At 48.2% G+C, this 12,395-nt stretch overlaps 1 protein-coding gene across 1 annotated transcript in view; it reads left to right on the forward strand.

The window, feature by feature from the left end:
- TNNT2 (troponin T2, cardiac type) overlaps window positions 1–12,395 on the forward strand; it is a 141,655-nt gene that overhangs the window by 60,390 nt on the left and 68,870 nt on the right. The window lies entirely within an intron of this gene.

A 12,395-nucleotide genomic window follows, 5' to 3' on the forward strand; every position in this document is an offset into this window, starting at 1 on the left:
CACGCTTGACTTTCTGGCCACATAGTCGACATACGGCTACGTTTACTTCTTCGGGCGGCTTGACGAAAAATTGCCACACCGCCGAGTAGGAAACTTTGCCCCCGCTACTCCTCACTGGCTGACTGCTACTTCCTCCGTGCACACCGGCACCACTACTGGCCGTGGTGGTAGGCTGCAGTGGAGCTGGTGCTCTACTCCGTGGCCGTTTGCCTCCACTGACACTGCTGCGACCCTGCTGCCTCCTGGCAGCAGCAATGGGAGGCCGTACAGGGACCTATGACACACTCTGGACCTGGCAGCAGCATGAAGAGGCGGTACAGGGGCCCATGGCAGATTAGGGGCCTGGCAGCAGCAATGGGAGGCCCGTAATCTGCCAGCACCCATGACAAAAAATGGAACACACCAGCAGTGTGAGGAGACCTGAAAGTGGCACATAGCAGAGTGTGGCGATGGAGACAGCAGCAATGGGAGGCCGTACAGGGACCCATGACAGACTCTGGACTTGGCAGCAGCATGAGGAGGCGGTATAGGGGCCCATGGCAGATTAGGGGCCTGGCAGCAGCTATGGGAGGCCCGTAATCTGCCAGCACCCTATGTCAAAAAATTCAACACACCAGCAGTGTGAGGAGACCTGAAAGTGGCACATGGCAGAGTGTGGCGATGGAGACAGCAGCAATGGGAGGCCGTACAGGGACCCATGACAGACTCTGGACTTGGCAGCAGCATGAGGAGGCGGTATATAGGGGCCCATGGCAGATTAGGGGCCTGGCAGCAGCTATGGGAGGCCCGTAATCTGCCAGCACCCTATGTCAAAAAATTGAACACACCAGCAGTGTGTGAGGAGACCTGAAAGTGGCACATGGCAGAGTGTGGCGATGGAGACAGCAGCAATGGGAGGCCGTACAGGGACCCATGAGAGACTCTGGACCTGGCAGCAGCATGAGGAGGCGGTATATAGGGGCCTATGGCAGATTAGGGGCCTGGCAGCAGCTATAGGGGGCCCGTAATCTGCCAGCACCCTATGTCAAAAAATTCAACACACCAGCAGTGTGAGGAGACCTGAAAGTGGCACATGTTTGGGGCATGATTCATGGGGGATTTAGTCAGTTGTGTCAGGAACTGGTGGTTTGAAATCCAGACTAATCCACGCCTGATTCATTTTCACAAACGTGAGTCTCTCCACACTTTGGGTGGACAGTCGTGTCCTCCGCGGAGTTACAATACCTCTTGCCGCACTAAACACGCGCTCCGATGCCACGCTACTGGCCGGGCATGACAGCCTTTCAAGGGCAAATTCAGCTAGTTGGGGCCAAAGGTCAAGTTTCGTTGCCCAGTAGTCAAGGGGATTGTCTACCTCGGTTTGCAGGGTGCTGTCCAAGTAGGCCCAAGCCTGTTGTTTGAGCTCCTGCTCCAGGTCCACCTGATGCTGCTGCTGCTGCTGCTGCGGCTGGTTAGTAGTTTCCTCACTGCGCTGGTGAAGAAAGCTACTCATCATCGACTGCAGACTGAGGCAGCCGCTGCTGGTGGAGCTGCCACTGCTCCTACCACCCCACCCCTCCCCTGCTGCCATGGCAGCGGAACGCGAGCGCACAGGGCCCACAGTGTCTGAGGATGGACGTTGGCGCAGAAAGGCAGAGACCAACTGACTACATAGGTGGTTTTTATAGTACGTTATTTTGGCCTCCCTCTCAGCAGGTGTGAAAAAGGCCACCATTTTTGAACGGTAGCGAGGGTCCAACAAGGTGGACAGCCAAAAGTCATCCCTCTGTCTGATGGTTATTATTCGGCTGTCGCTACGCAAGCAACCGAGCATGCTATGGGCCATTTGTGCCAAGGAATGCGAGGGACTCCCTGCCTCCATCTCCGCAGCATACTGCCACGGTGCGTCTGGGTCCTCTGTCTCCTCCTCCTCCTCCTCTACCAGATGCTCCTGCTCCTCCACTCCTGTCCGCTGAGTGGAAAAACCACCCATTTCACTCAATAATTCCTGAGCACAAATGTCCTCCTCTACCTCCTCCTCTTCTTCCTGTCCTGCCCCCACAGGGGTCATGTGGCGTTGAGATCTGTGCGCCACGTCTACCGCACCCTGACCAGCCATTGTTAACAGCATTTGTTCCAGGACGTGCAACAGAGGAATGACGTCGTTCATCCCATAGTCCTGCCGACTCACGAATAGCGTGGCCTCCTCAAAGGGCCTGAGCAAGCGGCAGGTGTCACGCATGAGCTGCCAATGGCTGACATCAAAGTTACACAGGAGAGTACCTTTATCCGCTTGTAACATCAGGAAATCGGTGATGGCCTTTCGCTGTTCGTAAAGGCGGTCTAACATGTGTAGGGTTGAATTCCACCTTGTTGCAACGTCGCAGATCAGGCGATGCTGTGCAATTCCGTTCTGCCGCTGCAGCTCAAGGAGGGTGTGCTTTGCGGTGTAGGAATGGCTGAAATGCATGCAAAGTTTACGTGACATTTTAAGGATGTCTTGCAGTGGGATGGTGGATTTTAGGAACCGCTTGACAACCAGATTGAACACGTGAGCCATGCATGGCGCATGGCACAACCTTCCTTGACGCAGAGCAGACACCATGTTCTTTCCGTTGTCGGTCAACATGGTTCCGATTTTCAGTTTGCGCGGAGACAGCCATCTGTCGATTTCTCTGTTCATTACACTGAGAAGTTCCTCCCCTGTGTGACTACGTTCGCCTGGACCTGGCAGCAGCATGAGGAGGCGGTATAGGGGCCCATGGCAGATTAGGGGCCTGGCAGCAGCTATGGGAGGCCCGTAATCTGCCAGCACCCTATGTCAAAAAATTCAACACACCAGCAGTGTGAGGAGACCTGAAAGTGGCACATGGCATGAGAGACTGTGGACCTGGCAGCAGCATGAGGAGGCGGTATAGGGGCCCATGGCAGATTAGGGGCCTGGCAGCAGCTATGGGAGGCCCGTAATCTGCCAGCACCCTATGTCAAAAAATTCAACACACCAGCAGTGTGTGAGGAGACCTGAAAGTGGCACATGGCAGAGTGTGGCGATGGAGACAGCAGCAATGGGAGGCCGTACAGGGACCCATGAGAGACTCTGGACTTGGAAGCAGCATGAGGAGGCGGTATATAGGGGCCTATGGCAGATTAGGGGCCTGGCAGCAGCTATAGGAGGCCCGTAATCTGCCAGCACCCTATGTCAAAAAATTCAACACACCAGCAGTGTGTGAGGAGACCTGAAAGTGGCACATGGCAGAGTGTGGCGATGGAGACAGCAGCAATGGGAGGCCGTACAGGGACCCATGACAGACTCTGGACTTGGCAGCAGCATGAGGAGGCGGTATATAGGGGCCCATGGCAGATTAGGGGCCTGGCAGCAGCTATGGGAGGCCCGTAATCTGCCAGCACCCTATGTCAAAAAATTCAACACACCAGCAGTGTGAGGAGACCTGAAAGTGGCACATGGCATGAGAGACTGTGGACCTGGCAGCAGCATGAGGAGGCGGTATAGGGGCCCATGGCAGATTAGGGGCCTGGCAGCAGCTATGGGAGGCCCGTAATCTGCCAGCACCCTATGTCAAAAAATTCAACACACCAGCAGTGTGTGAGTAGACCTGAAAGTGGCACATGGCAGAGTGTGGCGATGGAGACAACCCACCGACTGTTTTGCTCGCTGACAAGCTGCCACCCTCTTCTCCTGATGATGCGGAAGCAATAGCCTGATGACGATGAGGCTGCCAAGTGCGATCAGCCTCATCATCATCAATTAGGGTCTCCGCCTCACTACTAGCCCCCTCGGCTGCGTGTGGGTCAGGAGACAGACCTGTCTCTACACCGGCTACCGAGCCACTCTCCTCGCCACTACTTCTTCGCCTGGGTGCTGAAGAGGCGGATGTCTCCCCCCGTTCCTGACCGCCCTCTGTTAGCTCTTCCTCACTGTACTGGATGACACCGGGAGCACTAGCCTCTGGCTGCGAATAGTGCTGCCTCGACCCCTTCCTCTGCTGCCACGTCTGCTCGCTCTTAAAACATTGCCTCCTCTGCCACTCCTCTGCATGTGTTCTGACATACTCTTTAATTAAATGATTCTGTGTCCCTGAGTAACAATTCTGTGTCCCTGAGTAACGTTTCTGTGGCCCTAAGTAACAGTTCTGTGGCCCTAAGTAACAGTTCTGTGGCCCTCAGTAACAATTCTGTGTCTGTCCCTGAGTAACAATTCTGTGTCCCTCAGTAACAATTCTGTGTCCCTCAGTAACAATTCTGTGTCCCTGAGTAACAATTCTGTGTCCCTGAGTAACGTTTCTGTGGCCCTAAGTAACAGTTCTGTGGCCCTAAGTAACAGTTCTGTGGCCCTCAGTAACAATTCTGTGTCTGTCCCTGAGTAACAATTCTGTGTCCCTCAGTAACAATTCTGTGTCCCTGAGTAACAATTCTGTGGCCCTCAGTAACAATTCTGTGTCCCTCAGTAACAATTCTGTGTCCCTCAGTAACAATTCCGTGTCCCTCAGTAACAATTCTGTGTCTGTCCCTGAGTAACAATTCTGTGTCTGTCCCTGAGTAACGGTTCTGTGGCCCTCAGTAACAATTCTGTGTCCCTCAGTAACAATTCTGTGTCTGTCCCTGAGTAACAATTCTGTGTCCCTGAGTAACGTTTCTGTGGCCCTAAGTAACATTTCTGTGGCCCTCAGTAACAATTCTGTCTGTCCCTGAGTAACAATTCTGTGTCTGTCCCTGAGTAACAATTCTGTGTCCCTCAGTAACAATTCTGTGTCCCTCAGTAACAATTCTGTGTCCCTGAGTAACAATTCTGTGTCCCTCAGTAACAATTCTGTGTCCCTCAGTAACAATTCTGTGTCCCTGAGTAACAATTCTGTGTCTGTCCCTGAGTAAAAATTCTGTGTCTGTCCCTGAGTAACGTTTCTGTGGCCCTAAGTAACGGTTCTGTGGCCCTCAGTAACAATTCTGTGTCCCTGAGTAACAATTCTGTGTCTGTCCCTGAGTAACAATTCTGTGGCCCTAAGTAACGGTTCTGTTGCCCTCAGTAACAATTCTGTGTCCCTGAGTAACAGTTCTGTGGCCCTAAGTAACGGTTCTGTGGCCCTCAGTAACAATTCTGTCCCTGAGTAACAATTCTGTGTCTGTCCCTGAGTAACAATTCTGTGGCCCTAAGTAACGGTTCTGTGGCCCTCAGTAACAATTCTGTGTCCCTGAGTAACGTTTCTGTGGCCTTAAGTAACATTTCTGTGGCCCTCAGTAACAATTCTGTCTGTCCCTGAGTAACAATTCTGTGTCTGTCCCTGAGTAACAATTCTGTGTCCCTCAGTAACAATTCTGTGTCCCTGAGTAACAATTCTGTGTCCCTCAGTAACAATTCTGTGTCCCTCAGTAACAATTCTGTGTCCCTGAGTAACAATTCTGTGTCTGTCCCTGAGTAACAATTCTGTGTCTGTCCCTGAGTAACGTTTCTGTGGCCCTAAGTAACGTTTCTGTGGCCCTCAGTAACAATTCTGTGTCCCTGAGTAACAATTCTGTGTATGTCCCTGAGTAACAATTCTGTGGCCCTAAGTAACGGTTCTGTGTCCCTGAGTAACAATTCTGTGGCCCTAAGTAACAGTTCTGTGGCCCTCAGTAACAATTCTGTGTCCCTGAGTAACAATTCTGTGTCCCTCAGTAACAATTCTGTGTCCCTCAGTAACAATTCTGTGTCTGTCCCTGAGTAACAATTCTGTGTCTGTCACTGAGTAATGGTTCTGTGGCCCTAAGTAACGGTTCTGTGGCCCTCAGTAACAATTCTGTGTCCCTCAGTAACAATTCTGTGTCTGTCCCTGAGTAACAATTCTGTGTCTGTCCCTGCGTAACAATTCTGTGTCCCTGAGTAACGTTTCTGTGGCCCTAAGTAACATTTCTGTGGCCCTCAGTAACAATTCTGTCTGTCCCTGAGTAACAATTCTGTGTCTGTCCCTGAGTAACAATTCTGTGTCCCTCAGTAACAATTCTGTGTCCCTGAGTAACAATTCTGTGTCCCTCAGTAACAATTCTGTGTCCCTCAGTAACAATTCTGTGTCCCTGAGTAACAATTCTGTGTCTGTCCCTGAGTAAGAATTCTGTGTTTGTCCCTGAGTAACGTTTCTGTGGCCCTAAGTAACGGTTCTGTGGCCCTCAGTAACAATTCTGTGTCCCTGAGTAACAATTCTGTGTCTGTCCCTGAGTAACAATTCTGTGGCCCTAAGTAACGGTTCTGTGGCCCTCAGTAACAATTCTGTGACCCTGAGTAACAATTCTGTGGCCCTAAGTAACGGTTCTGTGGCCCTCAGTAACAATTCTGTCCCTGAGTTACAATTCTGTGTCTGTCCCTGAGTAACAATTCTGTGGCCCTAAGTAACGGTTCTGTGGCCCTCAGTAACAATTCTGTGTCCCTGAGTAACGTTTCTGTGGCCCTAAGTAACATTTCTGTGGCCCTCAGTAACAATTCTGTCTGTCCCTGAGTAACAATTCTGTGTCTGTCCCTGAGTAACAATTCTGTGTCCCTCAGTAACAATTCTGTGTCCCTCAGTAACAATTCTGTGTCCCTGAGTAACAATTCTGTGTCCCTCAGTAACAATTCTGTGTCCCTCAGTAACAATTCTGTGTCCCTGAGTAACAATTCTGTGTCTGTCCCTGAGTAAGAATTCTGTGTCTGTCCCTGAGTAACGTTTCTGTGGCCCTAAGTAACGGTTCTGTGGCCCTCAGTAACAATTCTGTGTCCCTGAGTAACAATTCTGTGTCTGTCCCTGAGTAACAATTCTGTGGCCCTAAGTAACGGTTCTGTGGCCCTCAGTAACAATTCTGTGTCCCTGAGTAACAATTCTGTGGCCCTAAGTAACGGTTCTGTGGCCCTCAGTAACAATTCTGTCCCTGAGTAACAATTCTGTGTCTGTCCCTGAGTAACAATTCTGTGGCCCTAAGTAACGTTTCTGTGGCCCTCAGTAACAATTCTGTGTCCCTGAGTAACGTTTCTGTGGCCTTAAGTAACGGTTCTGTGGCCCTCAGTAACAATTCTGTGTCCCTCAGTAACAATTCTGTGTCTGTCCCTGAGTAACAATTCTGTGGCCCTAAGTAACGGTTCTGTTGCCCTCAGTAACAATTCTGTGTCCCTGAGTAACGTTTCTGTGGCCCTAAGTAACGGTTCTGTGGCCCTCAGTAACAATTCTGTGTCCCTGAGTAACAATTCTGTGTCTGTCCCTGAGTAACAATTCTGTGGCCCTAAGTAACGGTTCTGTGGCCCTCAGTAACAATTCTGTGTCCCTGAGTAACAATTCTGTGTCTGTCCCTGAGTAACAATTCTGTGGCCCTAACTAACGTTTCTGTGGCCCTAAGTAACAGTTTTGTGGCCCTCAGTAACAATTCTGTGTCCCTGAGTAACGTTTCTGTGGCCCTAAGTAACAATTCTGTGGCCCTCAGTAACAATTCTGTGTCTGTCCCTGAGTAACAATTCTGTGTCCCTAACTAACGTTTCTGTGGCCCTAAGTAACAGTTCTGTGGCCCTCAGTAACAATTCTGTGTCCCTGAGTAACGTTTCTGTGGCCCTAAGTAACAATTCTGTGTCCCTGAGTAACAATTCTGTGGCCCTAAGTAACGGTTCTGTGGCCCTCAGTAACAATTCTGTGTCCCTGAGTAACAATTCTGTGGCCCTAAGTAACGGTTCTGTGGCCCTCAGTAACAATTCTATGTCCCTGAGTAACAATTCTGTGTCTGTCCCTGAGTAACAATTCTGTGGCCCTAAGTAACGGTTCTGTGGCCCTCAGTAACAATTCTGTGTCCCTGAGTAACAATTCTGTGGCCCTAAGTAACGGTTCTGTGGCCCTCAGTAACAATTCTGTGGCCCTCAGTAACAATTCTGTGTCTGTCTGAGTAACAATTCTGTGGCCCTAACTAACGTTTCTGTGGCCCTAAGTAACAGTTCTGTGGCCCTCAGTAACAATTCTGTGTCCCTGAGTAATGTTTCTGTGGCCCTAAGTAACAATTCTGTGGCCCTCAGTAACAATTCTGTGTCTGTCCCTGAGTAACAATTCTGTGGCCCTAACTAACATTTCTGTGGCCCTAAGTAACAGTTCTGTGGCCCTCAGTAACAATTCTGTGTCTGTCCCTGAGTAACAATTCTGTGGCCCTAACTAACGTTTCTGTGGCCCTAAGTAACAATTCTCTGGCACTCAGTAACAATTCTGTCTGTCCCTGAGTAACAATTCTGTGGCCCTAATAACGTTTCTGTGGCCCTAAGTAACAGTTCTGTGGCCCTCAGTAACAATTCTGTGTCTGTCCCTGAGTAACAATTCTGTGGCCCTAACTAACATTTCTGTGGCCCTAAGTAACAATTCTCTGGCACTCAGTAACAATTCTGTCTTTCCCTGAGTAACAATTCTGTGGCCCTAACTAGCGTTTCTTTGGCCCTAAGTAACGATTCTGTGGCCCTCATTAACAATTCTGTGTCCCTGAGTAATGCTTCTCTGTCCCCAAGTAACGTTTCTGTGGCCCTAACTCTGTCCCTAATACAGAGCGGTCTGCCTCTCTTGAATGACTGGAGGCAAATGAAGAATTCTAAAATGGCCGCTATTTATAGCTCGACCATTACACAGTGCTGGCTGGCTGGCTGCTGATTGGCTAATGCGATCACATGTCATTAAGGAATGCATTATGGGTCAGCGCGCCTTGTCTGTGCGCCTTCCCAGACATCCCCGCTCCGTCGCCGCTCATGTCCGCCGCCATTTTAGGAAAAATTTCGATTCGCGCGTCCAAAGTAGGCTATTTTTCGGATTCGGCGCGAATCGAAAATTTTCCAATATTCGACTCGAATTCCACTTCGCCTACTTCGATTCGCTCATCTCTACTTGTTATATTACAGTATGTACAGCTTTGCGATCTGTTATCTAAAATATTTTTTGGTCTAAGGACTTTTTCACATCATATGCACAGTGCACCTGAAAATGTATGCGCTAAATCTGACCCATAGGCAGCTCTAAAAGCACCAACTATTGCAGTTGTATGTTCAAAAATGATCAATGATTCAAACAAATTATCAAATATATTATTGAATGCTTGTAGTGTAGATACCTACATTTGAATAACGAAGGGTGTTCAACTCAAACTGTGACTTTTGAATTTATGTAATAAAAGAACAAATTTCAAGGAGTAGAAACTACATTTATTTTGTGACATATTCCCCTGCTACACTTATACAGTTGCAAGAAAAAGTATGTGAACCCCTTGGGATTACGTGGAGTTTTGCATGAATTGGGCATAAAATGTGCTCTGAACGTCATCTAAGTCACAACATTAGAAGAACACAGTCTGCTGAACATAATACTACACAAACATTAGATGTTGCCATGGTTTAATTGCACATAACATGTAAACATTCACAGTGCAGGGAGGAAAAAGTATGTGAACCTTTGGACTTAATAACTGGTTGACCCTCCTTTGGCAGCAATAACCTCAACCAAACATTTCCTGTAGTTGCAGATCAGACCTGCACAACAATCTGGAGTCATTTTGGACCACTCCTCTTCACAAAACTGTTTCAGTGTAGCAATATTCTTGGGATGTCTGGTGTGAATTGCTCTCTTAAGGTCATGCCACAGCATTTCAATCAGGTTGAGGTCAGGACTCTGACTGGGACACTCCAGAAGGCGAATTCTGTGCTGTTGCAGCCATTGTTTTGTTGAATTACTTGTATGCTTTGGGTCATTGTCCTGTTGCATCACCCATCCTCTGCGGTGCTTCAGTTGGCGGACAGATGGTCGTACGTTTTCCTGCAACATGTCTTGATAAACTCTGGAATTCATTTTCCCATCAATGACAACAATCCGTCCAGGCCCTGAGGCAGCAAAGCAGCCCCAAACCATGATGCTCTCTCCGCCATGTTTCACAGTGGGGATGAGGTTTTGATGTTGGTGTGCTGTGCCTTTTTTTCTCCACACAGTGTTGTGTGTTCTTCCCAAACAACTCCATTTTGGTTTCATCTGTCCACAGTATACTTTGCCAGTAGTGCTGTGGAACATCCAGGTGCTCTTTTGCAAACTTCAAATGTGCTGCAATCTTCTTTTTGGACAGCAATGGCTTCCTCCGTGGTGTCCTCCCATGTACTCCATTCTTGTTTAATGTTTTCCTTATTGTAGATGTGTCAACAAAAATGTTAGCATGTGCCAGAGATTTCTGTTGGTCTTTAGCTGACACTCTGGGATTCTTCTTTACCTCATGCAGCATTCTGCGCTGTGCTCTTGCAGTCATTTTTACAGGACGACCACACCTAGGGAGAGTAGCAACAGTGCTAAACTTTCTCCATTTGTAGACAGTCTGTCTTACTGTGGACACATGAACATCAAGGCTTTTGGAGATACTTTTGTAACCCTTTCCAGCTTCATGCAAGTCAACAATTCTTGATGGTAGGTCTTCTGAGAGCTCTTTTCTGCGAGGCATGGTTCACATCAGACAGTGCTTCTTCAAACCAGTAAACCCAAAACAGGTGTGTGTTTTTTAAGGGCAGGACAGCTGTCAGCAACACATCCAATATCATCACACTGATTGGAGTCAAGGTTGGCTCTCTCCTGGCTCCAATTAGCTCTGGGAGAAGTCATTAAGCTAGGGCCTCACATATTTTTTCCTCCCTGCACTGTGAATATTTACATGTTATGTGCAATTAAACCATGGCAACATCTAATGTTTGTGTGGTATTATGTTCAGCAGACAGTGTTCTTCTATTTTTGTGACTTAGATGACGTTCAGAGCACATTTTATGCCCAATTCATGCAAAACTCCAAGTAATCCCAAGGGGTTCACATACTTTTTCTTGCAACTGTACACTTATTCCAGCGTTTAACTAATGTCTGGAAAGCTTCAGCATAGAAAGATTTGTCAATACACCTGAACCATCCTACAACAGCCTACTTCACTTCCTCATCATTGTGTGCACCGTTGCCACAGAAAGATTTATCTCTTATGTGCAATTTCATGACAGGCGTCGATTATCCAGGATCATGCGTTCCACATGCTGAATGTTCACAGGAATGACTGCTGTGAACTGGGAACCACCACGGCTGGGGATCATCACTGATAGACGTACAGCCATCTTTGAAATGCTTACACCATTCAAATGTCTCTCTGCGGCTGAGTGCCTCATCACCGTACAGTGCTTGAAGTCTTCTGTAGATATTTGTGGATTTTACACTTCCGATCACAAGAAACCTCATCACTATAAGCTGTTCCATGCACGCACTAACACTGTTGTCTGCCATCTTGATTAATGGTCTCTGGACTGGCCCGCAACATTTGCGCCGCTTTCCAGTAATAGGACACACTTGCCACTTGCTACTGCTTATAGAATTGCCATGCTAGCATTCCTTTTTATACCTATAAAATTGAAAGCCCAGTTTGATTTGAACACCCCTCATATAATCTGCTGTTTAGCAGAATTCGGGCTGGAAGGGGAAAGGGCAATACCAGGAGCTACTCTACATGCTGCACATAGAGTACATGAGCAATGAGCAGAGGGATGATCTTAGCAGTCTGCTGCTGACTTTTCTTGTCCAATCCATGTCCAGGATGGCATGGAGGTGAACTAGCTACAGTATATAGTTTTGAGTGTATGTTCAGACATTGTGAAGAAGCAGTTTGTCTTTTTGTTTTTGCTTTTTGTGGCCCTCACTCCCTGTCTCAGTAACACCTCCTGTCCTAATACAATGTCTCACCAGGACAGAAAGTAACGGTAAATCTCTAAAAGGAGCACAAACAGGGATGATCTTAGCAGTCTGCTGCTGACTTTTCTTGTCCAATCCATGTCCATGGTGGCATGGAGGTGAACTAGCTACAGTATATAGTTTTGAGTGTATGTTCAGACATTGTGAAGAAGCAGTTTGTCTTTTTGTTTTTGCTTTTTGTGGCCCTCACTCCCTGTCTCAGTAACACTTCCTGTCCTAATACAATGTCTCACCAGGACAGAAAGTAACGGTAAATCTCTAAAAGGAGCACAAACAACAACAAGAATAGGGGAACCCTAAAGCCCCCACCCCCTCTGACAGCTATGTAATGTTGCCGTCTCTGTCCCCAGTTGGAGATTCCCCAACAAGGTGTAAGTCTAGGTGCACGTATATAGGTTTCTCTCCTTCATCATGTGGATAAATAAGTGAAATCGAATAGATTACTCCATCCATGCTAAAGAACCAGTAATATCCAGCATAGAGGAAATCTTCTGAGCAGGGGTGGACTGACAACTCATGGGGCCCCTGGGCAATAGGAGATCATGGGGCCCCTGTGTCCTTGCCCACACCCAAAAAAGCCTATGAAAAAGCCAATGAAAGGTACCAGAGGCATCTCATGGGGCCCCCTACTGACCCCGGGACCTCAGGCAGTGCCCAAGTGCTCGAATGGTCGGTCAGCCCCTGCTT

This window comes from Staurois parvus, unplaced genomic scaffold, assembly GCF_062004578.1.
Source record: "Staurois parvus isolate SC_StPar_1 unplaced genomic scaffold, SC_StPar_1.0 ptg000744l, whole genome shotgun sequence".
NCBI classification, from domain to species: domain Eukaryota; kingdom Metazoa; phylum Chordata; class Amphibia; order Anura; family Ranidae; genus Staurois; species Staurois parvus.